A 6,819-nucleotide genomic window follows, 5' to 3' on the forward strand; every position below is an offset into this window, starting at 1 on the left:
TTTTCAAAAAATGGTGTTGAAACAGTTGTACATCCAGTTGCAAAATAATGAACGTCAATACACATGTGTCATATCATATGAAAAAAATTAACTCAAAATGGATCATAGCCTAATGTAAAACTACAACACTTCTGAAAAAAATATATATAATCTTTGTGATCTTAGGTTAGATAAAAAACCTTTTAGACAGAAAGCACAATTCAGAAAAGAAAATTAATAAAGTGGACTTCATCAAAATAAAAAACATCTGAATTTTGAAAGATACTGTTAAGAGAATGAATAGGCAAGCCACTCTTTAGGACTAAACATTTTCAAAGCATATATCTTATAAATGATTTGTATTCAGAATGCATAAAAGCTTTTAACACTCAATAAGAAGACAAACAATCCAATAAAAATGGGCAAAAGACTTGAATAGCTTCACCAAAGAAGATAACACAAATGGCAAATAAGCACATGAAAATATGCTCATTATTAGTCATTAGGGAAATGTAAATTAAAACCACAATAAGATACCACTGTGCAACCACCATAATAAAAAAGATAGACAATATGAAGTGTTAGCAAAGATATGAAGAAACTGGAACTTCAAACATTGCCAGTGGGAATGTGAAGCAGAACCAACCAGTTTTGAAGTCTTTTTAAAAGTTAAATATATATCTATCACATGACCCAGCCAACCCTTAGGTATTTGCTCAAAAGGAACATAAACGTATGTTTATACAAATACTTTTATATTAATATTTATAGCAGATTTATTCATAATAGCCCCAAACTGGAAGCAACCCAATGTCTATTAAGGGCTGAATGGATAAAGAAATTGTGATATAGCCATACAATGGCATACTATTCAGAATAAAAAACAATGAACTATTGATACACACAACAGCATGAAAGAATCCAGGCCAAAAAAAAAGTACATAGTGTATTACTCCATTTATATAAAACTCTAGAAAGTACTAACTAATATAGAAAATAGATGTGTGGTTACCTGGATAGGGAGTGGCTGGCAGGGGGTTACAGAGGTCCATGAAAACTTGAGTGGGTGATGAATACATTCCCTATGCTGATTATGGTTATTGCTTCTCAGGTATATACATGTATCAAAACTTACCAAATTGTATACTTCAAATTATGCAGATTACTGTATATCAATTATATCTCAATAAAGGTGTTTAAAAATTATAAAAGGGATAGTTTAGTGAGGACTTGAAGCAAGTGTGGAGGTTAGCTTTGTGGATAACTAATGGGAGATTATTAAAAAATTAATAAACTCTTTGCAATAGGCACTCTTTTTTTTTTTTTTAACTCAGCAACTTTCCCTCCTTCTGGTATAATAGCACCTTCTGCATCAATTAGATTTAAACTATTTTGGCTGCAAGTAACAGCAAATTCAAAATGCTAGGAGCTAAAACAAACTAGAGTTTTATTTTTCCCTTCCATAAATCTAGGCAGTTCAGGGCCAGTATGACTCCATGGTCATCAGGGACCCTGATTCCTTCCTAATTTGTTGCTACAGCTTTTGTTTTGTGATACTGGCCATTCCAGGCCCAGCCAAAACACTTCCATTTCAGGTAGCAGGAAGGAGGAAAGGGACATGTCCCTCCTATTTAGGACACTTCCTAGAAGTTGCACACACTCTTCTGTTTATATCCCATTGGCTAGAACTTAGTCACATAACCATAGGCAGGCAGGGAGAACTTGGAAATGCTGTCTTTATTCTGAGCTGCCATGTGTCCAGATAAAAGAGGAAAAAGGAGAACAAAGATATTAAGAGATATCTATGGGGCGGGGCTACAGTGTTTGGACAGGTTCAAGCCTCGGACTAATGAGAGAGCACAGTCCTCTTGTGGCCACGTGCAAGTCCCAGCTGGAGGGCAGAGCCTTCCCAGCACAATTATAGCCAACAGCTATAGCTGTGAGCTTGAACCTATGGTCCGAACACATGGCCCCACGTGCCTGAGTGATAGAGTTCAGGTGCATGTAGTTGAGTAGGGTTGAAACCCACGAGAATGCTGTAAACATCTTGATCACGCCCTTACTTTGCCTCGTGGCATCTGCTATAAAATAAAGACACGGCTTGTGGGCGCTGGCGCTGTCTCCTCATCAGGGAGCAGCGTCCCACCGAGACCCAGCTTTCATTCTCTTGTCTGTCTTTTCTTAATCCTTTCATCACCCCCACTCAGGATCACCCTTGGCTGTGCTGGCATGGCGCAGATATCTAATTAGTCCTTGCCATATCCACTTCTTTTTTGGAGACTCCTCCCCTCCCCTCCCCTCCCCTCCCCTCCCCTCTTTCAAAGCATGTGGCGCTATTGAGGACTGCCAATCATCTTAACACCAGGCCAGAGATGGATGCATGACCAAAACTGGGCCAATGAGTGTGACTAACATGGGAGATGGGAAGTTGGGAGCCCCTGGAAGTCAGGGGACCATCCTCAGGAAAGCCAATGTGCAGAGGGCAGTGAAGACTGAAAGAAGTGTTCTGTAGGTGTTCAAATCCCAGCTCCATTTACACTTGAGGCCTGCTTGGCTACATTACTCACCCCTCATTTTTGTTACCTGAGACAATATACTTTCTACAGCTCAATTGTTAACCAAAGAAAACACTAGGGACCAGTTTTGGCCCTTGAACAGGCCTCCTAAGCGACCAACTTCTCTAAAAAATTAACATCCTAATATATAAAAACCCAGAGTCCGTAACGACCAAAGGCTCAACCAACCAGAAGTCAGTCCTGCAGTCCTGCCGTGGCGACCCAGCATTGACTGCCGAAGGGGCTGCGGATCAGGCCTGGATAGAGGCCCAAAGAGAGAGGCAGGGTTTGATCTGCAGCCTCCGTGGTAGCTATTGATCAGCTGTTTCCTCTCTCTTTCTCTCTGGGCTTTGCCAGCAGCCACGCCTCTGTTTCTCTTTGGGCCTCTGCGAGGGCTGCTGATCAGCCCTGCCTCTCTGATCAGGCCTGGAGACACTGACTGGCATAGAAACTGACCAATCAGAACCAAATCTGCGTGAAGTGCAAGGAGCCAATGGCTGCCTAGGAGGTGGAGCTTTTAACGCTGACTGGCATAGAAACCGACCAATCAGAACTTAATCTGGGTGAACTGGGAAGGCAGAACCTAAGGTGGGGCTGAGGAGGGGTTTTAAGGGCAACAGCTGTTTGGTGTAAGGTGTAAGAAAGCAGTTCAATTTTTTTTAATGACCAGTTTGGCAGTATAGTGCATATGGCTGGCTATCAGTCCAGATATAGGGATGATGTATTTTTGTCTGCCAAGAGCATCTCCTCCTGTGAAAAAGGCTCCCCCCCCCCCCCCCCATTTAAGCAATCCTATCCTATATAATCTATCTATACTAATAAAAGGGTAATATGCTAATTAGACCAGGTCGACTGGCCATCTTCCAGACGTCTGACTTCCTTCTGGACAAAGCCATGGTGGTGGGGGCCGAGGCAGAGAGGGCAATTGGGGGTGAGATCAGGCCAGCAGGGGAGGGCAGTTGGGGGCAACCAGGGAGGCAGGGGAGGGCAGTTGAGGGCGAGATCAGGCCGGCAGGGGAGGGCCATTGGGGGTGAGATCAGGCCAGCAGGATCAGGCCTAAACTGGCTGTCAGACATCCCCCAAGGGGTCCCCGATTGGAGATGGTGCAGACTGGGTTGAGGGGACCCCCTGCCTGCACGAATTTCGTGCACCTGGCCACTAGTAAGAAATATAAATGGCTTCCTGGCTGGTGTGGTCCAGTGGTTGGAGTGTCATCCTGTGCACCGAAAGGTTGCTGATTTGATTCCCCATCAGGGCATGTGCTCAAGTTTCGGTTCAATCCCCAGTCTTGTCACATATGGAAGGCAACCAATGGATGTTTCTCTCATCTCTCTCTCTCTCCTCCCCCACCCTCTAAAATCAGTAAAACATATCCTTGGATTAGGATTTTAAAATATATTTAAGTGTCTAGAAAACATGTAAAAAGATGTACAATCTCATTTCTAATTAGGAAAATAATTGTTAAAACAAAGAAGGATACATTTTTGTTTGCCTAGCAGATTGACAAAGTTTCAAAAATTTGATATCCAATCTTAGTGAGGAAATAGACATTTTAATATACTTTATGAGAATGTAAATTGGTACCATATTTGTGGAAAATTTTTTCCAATACCAACCACAATGTAAAATGCATGTATTCTTTGACAAGAAATTTTACTTTTGGAAACTGCACTCCAAAAAACTATGCATAAAGATACTTATTACATCAAATTATGCATAATATTTATTAAAGCATTATTTGGATAAGTAAAACTTGGCATCAAAGTGAAACATTTATTAATAAAAAGAGTTTCAATAAGTTATGGTACATTCACATGATGGCACATTTTATAACAATGTTACAATGAGGTCATTTATAACTATGGCCCTATGGTGTGTGTGAATATATTTATAAAACTATTACAAATAACTAGAGGTCTGGCACCTGAAATTCATGCACTGGCTGGGGAGGAGGGCGGTCCCTCAGCCTGGCCTGCACCTTCTCACAGTCTGGGACTCCTCGGCAGACATCCCTCTCACAGTCCAGGACCCCTCGCTCAGTACCACCCGCCTGCTCGCTGCTCCTTACATCTTGACTCACTGCTCCTTCCTTAGCACTGCCATGGAGGCGGGAGAGGCTCCCACCACCGTTGCTGTGCTCACCAGCTGTGAGCCCGGCTTCTGGCTGAGCGGCGCTCCCCCTGTGGAAGCACATCACCACCAGAGGGCAGCTCCTGCATTGAGCATCTGCCCCTGGTGGTCAGTGCCCATCATAATGACTAGTCGTACTGGTCGGTCGTTCCACCATAACAGTCGCTTAGGATTTTATTATATAAATGAATTTAGGTGGTAGCATGTAGGTGATATACTATTTAAGGAAATGAGCAAATTACAGAACAGCATATAAGATACAATCTCATTTATTTAAAAAATACACATATATAGAACCTGTCAAAATTTGGGATTCCTTAGCTCTCTGACTAGGACCCTGTTTTCACTTTTTTAAAACATCACAAGGAGACAAAAATCAAAGGATACCCAGATAGACTTATAAAAGAGGTTTGTTTTGTTTAACTAAAGCCAGGTGTGTGTGTGTGTGTGTGTGTGCGTGTGCGTGTGTGTGTGTGTGTGTTGGTGTGTTGTTTTGTAGTCATTGTCCTGATATCATCCACACTATCCCTGCCTGTCTGCCAGATGGGGATCTTGCTCAATGATCTGAAAAGGATCGGGCCCCAGAGTGAGCTCTGCTCACTAAGCAATGAGCATCCACAACAGGAGCGACGTTCTCTCCCTCTGTCGAACCTTTGCCAAACCAAGCGAGCAAAGGTTCCAAAGTGGGGAAAACGTCCTGATGCTTTCTATTTCCTCAGAGCATACAGTGTGACCCCGTGATAATAGGCAACCTTGGCCTTTTACTGGAGACACAGAGGGACAGACAAGTTTCTTCTGCCTAGTCTTTTGTAGAAACACAAAAAGCAAGCACTGCTTTTTATACAGACACTTAAAGCCGGGTATTTATGGATGCTCCATAAATTCTCCTTTATTGCAGTTAAGAGTTCTATCTTCCTGGAATGACCACACAGATCTTAGTGTACCTTGCTTAAGAATAATAGACCTGTGCTCGCTTTGGCAGCACATATACTAAAATTGGAACGATACAGAGAAGATTAGCATGGTCCCTGCGCAAGGATGACACGCAAATTCGTGAAGAGTTCTGTATTTTTTAATAAACGTGTTTATTCTAAAAAAGAAATAAAGAAGGAATAATAAACTTGCCCAGTCGTCATGTCTCAGTGGTTGAGCATCGACCTGTGAACCAGCAGGTCATGTTTCAATTCCCATTCAGGACATATGCCCGGGTTGTGGGCTTGATCTCCAGTGTGGGGCATGCAGAAGGCAGCCAATCAATGATTCTCTCTCATCATTGATGTTTCTTTCTTTCTCTCTCTCCCTCTCTGAAATCAGTAAAAATATATTTTTAAAAAATGAATAATAGACTGGCCTAGCCTGTTTGGCTCAGTGGATAGAGCATCGGCCCACAGACTGAAGGGTCCTGGGTTTGACTCCAGTCAAGGGCACGTGCCTCAGTTGCAGGCTTGATCCCTGTGCAGGAGGCAACCAATTGATGTGTCTCTCTCACACTGATGCTTCTCTCTCTCTCTTTATCTTTCCCCCTCCACTCTCTCTAAACATCAATGGAAAAATATTCTCGGGTGAGGATTAATAAAACAAAACAAAAAAAGAATAATAGACTATAATTATAGTCTGTTCATCTCATCTGCTCTCCATGAAAAAAATTAATTACATAATGGTGTTAGGGGCATCAGGCTCCCTGCCTCCACCCCATATCCCCGCCACCCCCTTCCTCCAGGGCAGCGGTTCTCAACCTGTGGGTCGCGACCCCTTTGGCGGTCGAACGACCCTTTCACAGGGGTCACCTAAGACCATCCTGCATATCAGATATTTACATTACGATTCATAACAGTAGCAACATTACAGTTATGAAGTAGCAACGAAAATAATTTTATGGTTGGGTCACAACATGAGGAACTGTATTTAAAGGGCCAGAAAGCTGAGACCCACTGCTCCAGGGGATTTCCTTAAGGTTGTGCATAGACAAAGGTCTGGAAGGAGACACAAGAAACCATCCATCTCTGGTGGTTACCCAGGGGTGGCAAGAATAAAGAAGATAAGGGTAGGAAGGCTTTCTGTGGGGGTTGAATATTTTACATGTTTATTTCTTTTGTAATTAAAATTCTCTTTCCTGCTGAGAATTCATGCTGCATGACTATGGTGTGTGTGTTG

General features: G+C 42.7%; 1 non-coding gene across 1 annotated transcript; it reads left to right on the plus strand.

The window, feature by feature from the left end:
• Nucleotides 1-5,631: 5,631 nt before the first annotated feature.
• Nucleotides 5,632-5,738, plus strand: LOC132232006 (U6 spliceosomal RNA). Its single transcript, XR_009452170.1, has one exon. It is a non-coding gene; the product is annotated as a U6 spliceosomal RNA (small nuclear RNA).
• Nucleotides 5,739-6,819: the final 1,081 nt, after the last annotated feature.

Source organism: Myotis daubentonii, chromosome 3 (assembly GCF_963259705.1).
Source record: "Myotis daubentonii chromosome 3, mMyoDau2.1, whole genome shotgun sequence".
Classification (NCBI taxonomy): domain Eukaryota; kingdom Metazoa; phylum Chordata; class Mammalia; order Chiroptera; family Vespertilionidae; genus Myotis; species Myotis daubentonii.